The sequence below is a fragment of the Hyaena hyaena genome, unplaced genomic scaffold (genome assembly GCF_003009895.1).
Source record: "Hyaena hyaena isolate Hyena2069 unplaced genomic scaffold, ASM300989v1 scaffold_451, whole genome shotgun sequence".
Lineage (NCBI taxonomy): Eukaryota > Metazoa > Chordata > Mammalia > Carnivora > Hyaenidae > Hyaena > Hyaena hyaena.
Window position 1 is genome coordinate 790,162 of NW_024081080.1, and position 13,014 is coordinate 803,175.

The 13,014-nt window shown below is 37.0% G+C and overlaps 1 protein-coding gene and 1 non-coding gene across 4 annotated transcripts in view; both read left to right on the plus strand.

Annotated features, from left to right (window-relative positions):
- The window catches only part of TEX11 (testis expressed 11), a 230,575-nt gene that overhangs the window by 94,811 nt on the left and 122,750 nt on the right, over positions 1–13,014 (plus strand). The gene's annotated exons all lie outside the window — the stretch shown is intronic.
- LOC120246072 lies at positions 8,773–8,907 on the plus strand. Its single transcript, XR_005531956.1, has one exon. It is a non-coding gene; the product is annotated as a small nucleolar RNA SNORA16B/SNORA16A family (small nucleolar RNA).

Below are 13,014 nucleotides of genomic sequence, written 5' to 3' on the forward strand. Positions count from 1 at the left end.
TCCATGAGCATGGAATGTTTTTCCATTTCTTTGTGTCTTCTTCAATTTCTTTCATCAGTTTTCTATAGTTTTCATCATACAGATCTCTTATATCCTTTGTTAGGTTTATTCCGAGGTATTTTATGGTTTTTTGTGCCATTGTGAATGGGATCAGCTTCTTGATTTCTCTTTCTGTTGCTTCATTATTGGTGTATAAGAATGCATCTGATTTCTGTACATTGATTTTGTACCCTGCAACTTTGCTGAATTCTTGGATCAGTTCTAGTAGGCTTCTGGTGGAGTCTGTCAGGTTTTCTATATAGAGTATCATGTCGTCTGCAAAAACTGAAAGTTTGACTTCCTCTTTGCCAATTCTGATGCCTTTGATTTCCTTTTGTTGTCTGATGGCTGATGCTAGGGCTTCCAGCACTATGTGAAACAACAGTGGTGAGAGTGGACATCCCTGTCGTGTTCCTGATCTCAGTGGGAAAGCTCTCAGTTTTCTCCCGTTGAGGATGATGTTAGCTGAAGGCTTCTCAAAGATGGCTTTTATGATGTTTAATATTATTCTTATAGCAAATATAAGAGGAAATTAAATGGCACCCACACCTTTTTGAAAAATGAGAGAATGTAAGCTAGCCTGAGAGGGTATTTAAAAATAATGAGAAAGGACAAATTTCTTTGTGATGGAAGTTAAAGATTTCCTGTGTGTTTAATGTACAAAGCGTGCCTGTGTCAAAATACAGTTATAAGAAAATATTATGAAAAATTATATACCAACAAACTTGGCAATCTTTAAGAAACAGGCAAATTCCTAGAGACATATAAACTACCAAGACTGAAACAAGAAGAAATAGAAAATTTCAGCAGACCCATAACCAGCAAAGAAATTGAATCAGTAATCAGAAATCTCCCAACAAAGAAAAGTCCAAGACTAGATGGCTTCCCAGGGGGAATTCTACCAGATATTTATTTTATTTAATTTCATTTTATTTTTGGGAAAAAGGTATATATTATTTATTTATTTATTTATTTATTTTTAAAAATAGTTTATTGTCAAGTTGGTTTCCATATAACACCCAGTGGAGATGAGCATTTACCAGACATTAAAGAAGAGTTAATACCTATTTTTCTTAAACTGTTCCAAAAAATAGAAGGGGAAGGAAAACTTCCAAACTCATTCTATGAGGCCAGCATTACCTTGATTTCAAAAACCAAGGACCCCCAAAAAAGGAGAATTATAGGCCAATCCCCTGATGAATATGGATTCAAAAATTCTCAACAAGATGCTAGCAAATTGAATCCAACAGTGCATTAAAATAATTATCACCATGATCAAGTGGGATTTATTTCTGGGTTGCATGATGGATATTCTTCCATCTGGTTGTATGATGGATATACTTATTGCTCTGTTGGGTAAATTTGATGCATAATACTGTAGCAGTTGCATCTATTTCTTAGAAGTTAGGGGGCTAATTGGGTGAGGTGCTTGTCAAAGGTCGGGTTGCCCTAGAAACAGATTTTACAATGGTGGTTAGTGTGCAGATAGCTTATTAAAGAAGGCTCTTAGGATCAATACCTATGAGGGGAAGAAAAGGAGAGTGGACTAGGTAAGGGAAAAATTGGGCTAATTTAAAGTCAGAAGGCTTCAGCTCACCCCATGGGGAACCCTGAAGCTGGGATGGCCCTTCAGAATTGTTTTCAGTTAGAATAATAAGATGGCTGTGTTTTGTAGGCCAGTGTTGAGTAGTCTTGGATGACAGCTGCCCTGGAAAGAAGGCGTAACCTTGGGTAAGGTGGCTGTGTTCAGGGTAATTCCTAAAGAGTGATCTTCAGTCCTGAAGGGGAGATCTGTGTGATGCAGCACAGCATTCATGACAAGGTACTAATGATATTTTTGGAACTGTTGAAAGAATTCAACTTGTTTGTGTCATCCATGGGAAAAATCTCTGCCTCCGCTCAAAGACTTGACCTCTTAGGTGAATATGACGACCCATATAAACCTTCTGAATATCTCTCTGCAAACACATTCCTAAGTAATTATACAAATGTAAATTGTAATTCATATGTTCTTAGTGAAGTAATTTCTTTGGGAAGCTCATTTGGCAAAGAATAATCTGACTCACTTCTCTATGCTGAAATTGGCTTCCAGAGATAGAAATGATTACCTTAACTACATATTCAAAGATTGAATTCTTAAAATGTTTTCTCATTTCCAACATCATGATAATGAAAAACATTATTTATTCTGACTTTCTCAATTAATACTGCTAATGTGAATGAAGAACTACAAATTGAACTGTAGTGTAGTGTGGTATTGAATTCTAATTAGATAACTTTGGCATATCATATGTGGTGGACATTAATTGCTTTAATTCCACTCTCCTCTTGATTAACAGTACCCAGATTTTCATGTAAGCACCTACTTTTTCCCTATCCAGCCCATGTGAATATTGGCATATTGTTATAAAAGAGAGAGAAGAAAGAATTTCAGGTTTCTATTTCCCAATCAAGAGAGAAATCAATTTCAAAAGAAAAATTTGATAAATTAAGTATTTTTATTTTTAAATTTAATTTCAAAGATAAAGTATAGCTTCTATTTTCTTACCTGTTTGTACTATGTTAACACACCTATACCATTGTTTAGTTAATACTAAATTTTCATTATGTATCTGGCAGTTGCTTTTTCTTTTTTCTTTTTTTTTTTTTTTAAATATTTTTATTTATTTCTAGGAGAGAGAGAGACACAGCGTGAGCAGGGAAGGGTCAGAGAGAGAGGGAGTCACAGACTGAAACAGGCTCCAGGCTCTGAGCTGGCAGTCAGCACAGAGCCTGACGCGGGGCCCGAACCCACGAACCGCGAGATCATGACCTGAGCGAAAGTCGGACGCTTAACCGACTAAGCCACCCAGGCGCCCCTGGCAGTTGCTTTTTCTTATAGTCTGTTTCACTCATTTATGTTACATACTTGGCATCTGTAAACAGTATAGGAAGTTGCATTATATAATGGACAATGATAATTTTGCAGCAAAATCATAAATACATTTTGTGTATAGAAATTTGTTTTAGCAATTAAAGCTAAGTGTGCAGAACATTAACTGTTCGAAAGTGAATGCAATTCTGCTATGTACTATAAGCTAATGTGGTACAAACCTCGGCTATCCTTGATGCAAGGATAAAATTAAAAAATAATTTTTTTTAATGTTTATTTTGTTTAAGAGAGAAAGAGACAGACTGGGCGTGAGCGGGGGGTGGGGCAGAGAGAGAGGGAGACACAGAATCTAAAGCAGGCTCCAGGCTCCGAGCCGTGAGCACAGAGCCTGATGTGGGGCTTGAACTCATGAACCACGAGGTCATGACCTGGGCTGAAGTCAGATGCTTAACCGACTTAGCCACTCAGGTGCCCCATGGATAAAATATTGAATACATTGATGAATGGATGGAAATACCATGTCTCTTATGTGATCTTTTTTTTTTTTTTTAATTTCACCTCTTACAGTCAAGCTTCATTAGAAGTCAGAGTGCAGACAATTCTAGGCTATCCACTTATGAAATCTTGGTAATATGTGATGCTATAATAAGGGAAGAACATAGGCTTTACATTCTAGAAAAGCAGTTAGATGGCTTGATACTCTGTTATTATGAGTAATTTTCCTGAAATTGTTAGGTTATGTCTGTTTACTCTCTGACTTTATCATTTTAAGTAAACTTGTCAAAAGATAAAGTAAGATTAATTTGCATGCCTTTTTCTGAACAAATCCTTGATGTTTTATGTTAATGGTTCTCAGACTTTAATGTGTATGTGATTAGCTCACGATCTTGTTAAAATAGAGATTCTAATTCAGTAGGTCTGGAATGAGGCTTGAGATCTACATTTCTAATAAGCTTTCCATGTGATGGTGATGCTGTTGGTATGTGGACCACACTTTGAGTAGCCAAATTTAGGATTCTACAGCATTTATTTATTTATTTATTTATTTATTCATTCATTCATTCATTCATTCATTTTAGAGGGGGCGGTTGGAGGGACATGGAGAGGGAGAGGAAGAGAGAGAGAGAATCTTATGCAGGCTCCGTGCTCAGAGTGGAGCTCAACGCTGGGCTCTATCTCATGACCCTGAGATCATGACCTTAACTGAAATCAAGAGTTGGACGCCTTACTGACTGAGCCACACAGGTGCCCCTTTACTGCTCTCTTTGTAAAACAAAATCAGAGTTTTCCTTCTCTAGTCTTCATCACCCCTTCAGTTTTCTGTAATGTTATTAAAGACTTCTAATGTTATGCCCGAATCGCGAGTCCCCAGAGACCTCCAAGGAGCCGGCACCGATGCAAGTACAAAAGGGTCTTTATTACAAGCTCGAGCACGTGCTCACCGGTCAGCTGGTGCAGCGGCAGCAAGGTGAAGCCCCGAACAATAGCGAGCAGGGTTTTTATGGGGTAAGGGATGGGGGTGTTACAGTGCACACGTTGTGCATATGGCATCCTCACATTAGCACCAATCATAATTGTACAGCACCCATGATAACAGTTTTGACCATTCATTATCTGTGAGGCATCCGTTCCTTTTGGCGGGACCCAATCATGACCTTTGAGAATCCTTTGAAAATGACCAATTATGAGGTGAGTTCAAAGGGCCTATGTAGGGTTTAGGCAAGCGGTGAGTGATTGGCTAGTTTGTGCAGTTTATTTCTTACTCTGTAAACATACCATGATTATAATAAAAGCATTAAAAGAAGAAATTCCAGTCTTATTATTCTAACAAATAATCTGTATTTAGTTTGGTCTTTCCTTCAACTCCTTGTCTGTATTAGTACATGATATTTCCAAGTTGTAATCTTAGCACAGATCACTTTGTCTTGTTATTGGTGAAAAGGCTCAGACCCTTCCTTTTGTACTACTTAGGTAGGATTAATTAGTTACTGTTCATTCCAGTGACATAAATACTAAATCACATAATCAAACTAAGCGATTTTTATTTAGAATGAGACTCCCAAGATAGAGCCAGAAACCTTGAGATCAAGTGATCTAGAAAAGTCAGTGCAACAGAAAAAAATATGAACAAGGTTGTAGGAGATCAGATTGACATTCCCAAACTAAAATCAAGAATAGAGAAAAGCGGGGACTCTGGGTGGCTCAGTTGGTTAAGCGTCTCACTGTTGTTTCACCTCTGGTCATTATCTCAACAGTTTTTGTGGGTTTGAGCCCTGCGTAGGGTTCTGTATTGAGAGTACAGAGCCTGCTTGGGATTCTCTGTCTCCCTCTCTGCCCCTCCCTGACTTGTGCTGTTGCTGTCTCTCCCAAAAATAAATAAATAAACTTTAAAAAAAAGAATAGAGAAAAGCAAAATCAGGCTTCTGAAGTCAAGATCAGAATTTTTAGAAGTCAGAATTAGATATAGGGAAAGCAGTTTATTTAGGCTCATCAAGTAAAAAGAAAGAACAAAAAGTCTTGCAGACTAACTACTTTGTTCTCCACGTTATAGAAAACCTGATGTTGTTTTATCAATAGTTTTTGAACTCACTGTTGAATATTACAAGAAAATTTTTAGAGCTCTCTCAATTCTACACAATGAATTCCAGAAAAGTTCTGTTTGGAGAAAATTTAATACAGTAAATATTATTTTTCCATAGACTTAACAGTAAACAATGACCTACCTCCAAAGAATTTTTGGCTCTAAGATATTATAAAGTCATATTTAGGGATGCAGCATATTTTAAAAATCATAATGTTTAAATGAAATTTACTCTTCTGATAATATAATAACAAGTACTTGAATGGGTTGCACAAATGGCATGCTGAGATGAGTGAGATAATATCCTGAAAATCCAGAGAAAGAGACAGATATAATATTGAAGACCAATACTCTCAACACTAATTCCTTCCTAGAATAGTTCTAAAAGGTTATCACCAGATACTTGGAAGTAAAAGCAAACATCCCTGGCTTTTGGGATTTAATTTAATCATATTTGCATGGATATTCTCATCTAACAGTCACTGTCAAAGCTCTCTGTTGGTAAGAATTATCACCATAGATCTTTTATCTGCTCTCCCAATTCAGGTCAGGTATCCATACAATATACTTTGTAGGGTATCCATTAGAATTGTTTAGTTTAATAAAAAATTTTAATGAGTTTATTTTTAGAAAAAATAGTTCCAGTCTATAGGAAAGGAAGTTGGTACAGAATATATACTCAGTTCTTGCATCTTCATTGTATGTGGTTTGGATAGTTTACGTGTTTTCTTCCCCCTGGGAGGTTGGCTTTAGGGTACTTGAGACGGGAAGAGGCATTTAAGGGGTTTTTAAGGTTTAAAAATTTTTGCTTCTTGGAGACAGACAAGAGTTGGATTTTCCTTAGCACATTGGATACATTTAAGTTGATTTTATCAACAAAAATTTTGTGTGATACAACATATTGTCTGGGGTCTAGTTGAAGGTTAAAAGAAACATAAGAAATAGACATTCCTTGGGGCGCCTGAGTGGCTCAGTTGGTGGAGCATCTGGCTTAGGTCACCCTCTCACAGTGTGTGAGTTTGAGCCCTGCATCAGGCTCTGTGCTGACCCCTCAGAGCCTGGAGCCTGTTTCAAATTCTGTGTCTACCTCTTTCTCTTCCCCTCCCCCACTCACACTGTCTCTCAAAAATAAACATTTAAAGAAAGGAAAAACAAAAACAAAAACATTCCTCTAATGAATTCACAGTCTACTGCAGCAAGCTAAGCATGTATATGATCAGTCAACTGACAATAACATGCAGGATATAAGAAATGCATGGTATAGGTGATAAACCCTATATGAATTTAGAAGAGGGAACAAAAGGTCACTGTGGGCTCTACTGATCAGAGAATGCTAAGTCGAGGAGACGGGGACTTAGAGAATGTATAAGATTTGTATAGGTGAATGAGTAGGAATTCCTGCCAGGAAGATTAGACTGAGCAAAAATGTGAACAATGCCCAAGGCAGATTTAGAGACATTTAGTCCAATTTAGTATCTTTTATGTAAAGAGCAGCATATAAAAAGCATAGACACTTCTTTTAGGGAACTTCTAAGCCTAATTGGAAAGAGTGTATGTGTAAAGATAACAATATAAGATAGCACATAGAAAATGGGGTAACTGCCAAGTTAGTATAGGAATTAAAAAGAGGTATAGATCATTATGGACTGGGAACATCAGAAAGAGTTCTTTGGGGGCGCCTGGGTGGCTCAGTTGGTTAAGCGTCCGACTTTGGCTCAGGTCATGATCTCACGGTTCGTGGGTTCGAACTCCGCATCGGGCTCTGTGCTGACAGCTAGGTCAGAGCCTGGAGCCTGCTTCGGATTCTGTGTCTCCCCCTCTCTCTCTGACCCTCCCCTGCTCACGCTGTCTCTCTCTCTCTCTCTCTCTCTCTCTCTCTCTCTCGAAAATAAATTTAAAAAATAACATTAAAAAAATTCTTGGTTTTAAAAAAAATTTTTTTTAACATTTATTTGTCATTCAGAGACAGAGCATGATCATGGGAGGGGCAGAGAGAGGGGAGACACAGAATCTGAAGCAGGCTCCAGGCTCTGAGCTGTCCACACAGAGCCCAACGTGGGGCTCAAACTCACAAACTCTGAGATCATGACCTGAGCCGAAGTTGGATGCTCAACCGACTGAGCCACCCAGGCGCCCCCAGAGTTTTTTGAACGTGAGACCTCAGCTGGCTTTGAATATGGGAGAGAATTTAATAAAGTAGAAGGGAGTAAGGACATTTGTAACAAATAGATAAGAGGACAACATCATTTGTTCAGAATATGATGATTAATGGATCAGAGAGGCTGTAGCATACATTTTATATAAAAGGTGTAATGAGATATAAAGTTAGGTACATTGGAGTCATTTGTGAAAATCCTTGAAAATCAAGTTAAAGGACTTCATGCTGTAGGCAAATGAGGACCCACTGGAGGTTTTCAAAAAAGGTAGTGACATGCTAATGGAAATATATGCAAGAAGTTGAGTGGGGTGAGATTAGAGGTAGGAAAATCAGTTCAGAATCATTGCAGGTAGCTGCAATGAAGTGATATGAAGTGATAACTTGAATTAGATTGATAGTACTGGGAATTCATTTTTTCCCATCTGAGTTCTTATAATGTACTAGTTATTTTGTTGCTGGGCATTAAAGATACAGAAATTAAATAATATGTAGTCCTTGGTCTCAAGGAGATCACTCCCTGATGAGGAAGAATAGCTCATAATTATGAAACAAATACAATCACAGAATATTTTGGTGTCACCAAAAGGGCCTAGTAAGTAAATGACTTAAATAATTATTCTTACCTACATATTTGGCATTACAATTACATCGTTTTGAGTTATTGTGCTCTCTTGCTATATTTGCTTTTTTTCCCCAACCATATTAGTAACTAATTTGCCAGTCCCAAACTATTTTCAGGACCTACTTTTTTTTTTCTTTTTAACATTTCCACAGTAAAGCCATGAACTATTTAAAAAAAGTTCTTGCCATAAACTATACAGATAAGGAATCTTGCTCTCAGAGATTCCAGTATAGAAAATGGAAGGAAGCAATGGAAATGAAAGACTTGACAAATAATAATTTCAGACTTCAGTACCCCACTTTCAGCAATCCAGACAGAAAACTACAAGAAATCTTTGGACTTGAACCATATGTTAGACCAAATGGACCCAATAAACATTTATAGAAGAACATTCCATCCAACAGCAGCAGAATATACATTCTTCTCAAGTGCACATGGAATATTCTCCAGGATAGATTATATCACAAAACAAGTTTTCACAAATTTAAGAAGATTGAAATTGTGGCCCTTATCGAAGCTACAGCTGCTTCCACATAGCTACTGTGGTAAAAAGGGAACTCAGAGCGACAGTTTTCCTTGATGGTCACCATTCTGTTTGCTTTAACCGATCTGCAACATATCAGGAAAATACAAATCCCTATGTACCTGCCATTTCTCAGCTGTGCCAGCTGAAGATTCCAGGATGACCCTGAAGTTGAGCTTTCTGGTGAGGACCTGTGGTCGTGAGTGTGATGGAACACAACCACCTCAGGACCTAGTTGTCCCCAAGTGTCCTGGCAGTATCTGCTACTGAAGAATCTGAAGACACTAGGTTGTTGCTGTGCTTTAGAGAAGTTCTGTTACCAGTAAAGCTGTCGTCATCTGTGATTATGAATCTGTAGTAGGGAGAGACCTTATGGGAAGAGGCAAGCTATTTTCGGTGGAAAACCATGACCTTTGTATTTCTGCTAATGCTGGCATGTGGTATGTCAGTGACCAATAAAAGACTTAAAGTAAAATAAAAAAAAAAAGATTGAAATGATACCAGTTATCTTTTACATCCACAATGGCATGAAATTAGAAGTCCGCAATAAGAGGAAAGCAGGAAAATCTACAAATGTTCAATGGGAGTGTTAAATTAACACACTCTGAAACAACCAGTGGGTCAGAGAAGAAGCCAAAAGAGGAAAAGGAAATCTCAAAACAAATGAAAATGGAAACACCACTCCAAATGTGTGGGATGCTGCAAGAAGCAGTTCTGAGAGGGAAGTTGATAGCAGTATGTGCACATATTAAGAAAATAGATCTCAAATAAACAACCTAACTTTATAGTTCAAGGAACTAGAAAAAGAAAAGCAAACTAAGCTAAAGGTTGGCAGAAGAAAGGAAATAACAAAGATTAGAGAAGGAATAAATGAATTAGAGACCAGAAAACCAATAGAAAGGATAATGAAATGAAGAGGTGGTTTTTAAAAAAATAGATTAACATAATTGATACAACTTTAGACTAAGAAAAAAGGAGAGAAGACTCAAATAAAATCAGAAATTAAAAAGGAGACATTATAGCTGACACCACACAAGTATAAAGTATTATAAAAGAATATTATGAACAATTATATGTCGACAAATTGGACAGCCTAGAAGAAATGGATAAAATCTTAGAAACATACAACCTACCAGGACTGAATCAGGAAGAAATAGAAAATCTGAACAGAACAATAATGAATAAGGAGATTCATCAGTAATCAAAAAACACCCAACACAGAAATGCCAAGGATCAGAAGGCTTGACTGGTGAATTTTTCCCAACATTCAAAAAAGAATTAATACCAGTCCTTCTCAAACTCTTCCAAAAAATGAAGAGGAAGGAGCACTTTGAAACTTATCTTACTAGGCCAGCATTACCCTCATAACAAAGCCAGATACAAGAAAACTATAGACCTATAGTCTTAATATAGATGCCAACATTCTCAATAAAATATTAGCAAACTTCAATCAACATACATTAAAATGGCTAAACACCATGACCAAGTGGGATTTATCCCTGGGCTGCAAGGATGGTTCAATATATGCAAAGCAGTAAATGTGATACAGTACACTAATAGAATGAAAGATAAAAAATCATGATTTTTATGTGAGGAATGGGGAAAATAGGTGAAGGAGATTGAAATATACAAACTTATAGTTAAAAAAGAAATAAGACTCAGGGATACAATATTCAATAAAGGAAATAGTGACATGTAGTAAGTTATATAGTGTCAGATGGTAGCTAGATTTAGCATGGTGATCACTTTGTAATATATATAAATGTTGAATCACTATTTTGTACATCTAAAACTAATACAATATTGTATTTCAACTGCACTTAAATTAAAAACTCATGATTTTCCCTAGAGATGCAGAAAAAGTGTTTGAAAAATTATAACATCCTTTCATTTAAAAAAAACCCTGAACATTGTGTGTAGAAGGAACATACCTATATGTCTGAGGATTAAGTACAATAATTCATGTAATATTCATGGGACGTAGTAAGCATTCAATAGATTTTGGCTATTACTACTTTTGAAGAATTATTGGAACTAATATTTTATAGTTTCAGGTTGAGTCATGTGTCTCCAGAATAGAATTCATGTTTACCATTTTATATAAGGCTAGTAGTACTGGACATGATTGAGATGCTACATTTAGCCTGTTAGGCAGTTTTATGAGCATCACTTGTGAGTTGTGCGTAAGAGTAAATTACTAACACTGAGCCCATTTACAGGCATTGAAGTGATGATTACTAAAATGCTATTTAGCATGAGCAGTGAGTATATGTCAACAAGAGGCATTGTGTGGTGTATTGGAATGAGTCCCTGCTACTAACTGAATGACTTCAGATGCATCATTTAGCTTCTCAGGACCTTTGAAAAGCAGAATAATAGCCCTTAAGGCCCATCCATATCCTATTTCCTGGGATTGTTAATATATTACCTTACAACGCAAAAGGGATTATGCATATAAAGCTATTAATCAGTTGAATATAAAATAGGAAGATTATCCTGGATTATCTGGGTATGCCCAATATAATAACATGACCCCTTAAAAGCAGAAGAGCTATGCAGGAGGTGAAGTCAGATACATTCAAAGCACAGTGTTCAAAAGGAATTCAAGTGGCTGAGAAGGGCTGAGAACAAATCCCAGTTGAAGCCCAGTAAGAAAATGAGACTCAGTCCCTACAACCTGACAGAACTGGTTTTTTGTGAATGCCCGAATAAGCCTAGAAGGAGATGCTCCTCTAGAGCCCCCAGATAAGAGCCCAGGCCAGCCAATACCTTGACTTGGCCTTGTGAGACCTTAAGTACAGTTCCCGGGTGAGCCTGCTTAGATTTCTGACCTACAGAATTGTGAAATAATAAATGGGTGTTTTAAGCTGCTAAAGTTGTCATAATATTTTACAACAGCAATACAAAACCAAAGCCTCCAGTGCTTCTGTAAATGAGGGGTTAGAGGAGGTTGGAATAAATAAACGTTAAGGTTCCTTCTAGCTCTATCTAAATTGTGATTGCAGGATTCTCATTTAGCTGCTGATCTGTGAGCTAAAGCCTAACAGGCATAAATAGGATGGTCATATAACACACAGACAAAAGAATGAATACTTTACTGGATACATATCTTTAAAGGTTACATATGGCAAAGCTACAGGTTTGGAGGACACTGTAATGCCAGATCAACTAGATTGCTAAGTGGGTTTTTTCAACTGCAAAGCAAATAATTGCAGCCAAAGCCAGGTTCTTCAGGTGTAGCCTAAAATTAGTGTTCAGTGAAAAGTTTACCTTCTATGTGTAGATTATTTATACCCTTAAGTGGAAAATTATTGTTACTATTAAGCCAGGGGATCACTGATGTCTGTATACCTACTAACATAACAATTTATAGTTCCTAATACTTTAAGAAATCAATTCTATACCCTATATTTCTAACACATAGCAGATTCTCACAGTTCATTATATTTGGCTTACATATCCTTTGTTTTTTGTGAAACTAACTCCAGGGAGCAGAGATTTTGATATTACCTGTAAATAAGTACTTAGAGCATTCCTTAGAAATGTAACAGTATTTTTATTTTTTTTTAATTTTTTTAATGTTTATTTATTTTGAGAGAGAGGCAGAGTGCTAGTGGGGGGTGGGGCAGAGAGAGGGGGAGACACAGACTCTGAAGCAGGCTCCAGGTTCTGAGCTGCCAGCCCAGAGCCTGACATGGCGCTTGAATACACAAACTGTGAGATCATGACCTGAGCCAAGTTGGACACTCCACCAACTGAGCCACCCATGCCCCCCTGTAACAGTATTTTTAGAGAAATCTCCAGGACTCTCTGTGCAAGATGGCAGTGAGTTCGTAATGACAGGTCTAGCTGGCCTTCCCATCTACCTCTAGTAATTATGCAAAGTAATGCCAGATATCCTTTATATTCTTATTTTTTAAATAACAGCTTTATTGAGGTGTAATTGACATATAATTCACTGTATACAATTAAAATAAGTGCACAATTCAATAAATCTTGACATACATAAATGATATGTACCTTGCATTCATGTATGGACACCCATTCATATATACATAATATTTTCATATTTTCAGGAGTTTTTATTTATTTTTTCTGGAGTTTTTATTTTTTTTTTTAATGTTTATTTATTTTTTGAGAGAGAGAGAGCACATGCAGGGGAGGGGCAGTGAGAGGGGTAGACAGAAGATCCCAAGCAGGCTCCACACTGACAGTAGAG